The sequence below is a fragment of the Haliaeetus leucocephalus genome, unplaced genomic scaffold (genome assembly GCF_000737465.1).
Source record: "Haliaeetus leucocephalus isolate CR32 unplaced genomic scaffold, Haliaeetus_leucocephalus-4.0 Scaffold166, whole genome shotgun sequence".
Lineage (NCBI taxonomy): Eukaryota > Metazoa > Chordata > Aves > Accipitriformes > Accipitridae > Haliaeetus > Haliaeetus leucocephalus.
The window spans coordinates 82266-82548 of NW_010972602.1; the positions used below are offsets into that span (position 1 = coordinate 82266).

At 79.5% G+C, this 283-nt stretch overlaps 1 protein-coding gene across 1 annotated transcript in view; it reads right to left on the reverse strand.

Annotated features, from left to right (window-relative positions):
• Nucleotides 1-151, reverse strand: part of ZBTB41 (zinc finger and BTB domain containing 41) — a 19717-nt gene extending 19566 nt beyond the window's left edge. The window contains exon 1 of the mRNA XM_010563399.1: nucleotides 68-151. The gene's annotated coding sequence lies outside the window, so the exon portion shown is untranslated. The remainder of the gene's footprint in view (nucleotides 1-67) is intronic.
• Nucleotides 152-283: the final 132 nt, after the last annotated feature.

Here is a 283-nt window from a genome sequence, read left to right on the forward strand (position 1 = left end):
GCGCCCCCCCTCCCCCCCCCAACACGCCCGCCACCACCCGCTGCCCCGGCGGGGCGGCCTCACGCACCTGCGCGGCGCCGAGCGCTCCCCGGGGCCCGCTCGGCCACTAAACTCCGCTGCACTCCGCACCCGCTTACGCCGCTTACGCCGCTTCCGGATCCCGGCGCCGCGCGCAGGCTCGCTCTGTGCGCCGGCGTGAGGGGGTGACGGCGTCCCTTCTGAGCATGCGCGAGCGCGGCCATGGGGAGGACCGGGGTCTCGCCGCGGGGGCGGCCGGGGAGCG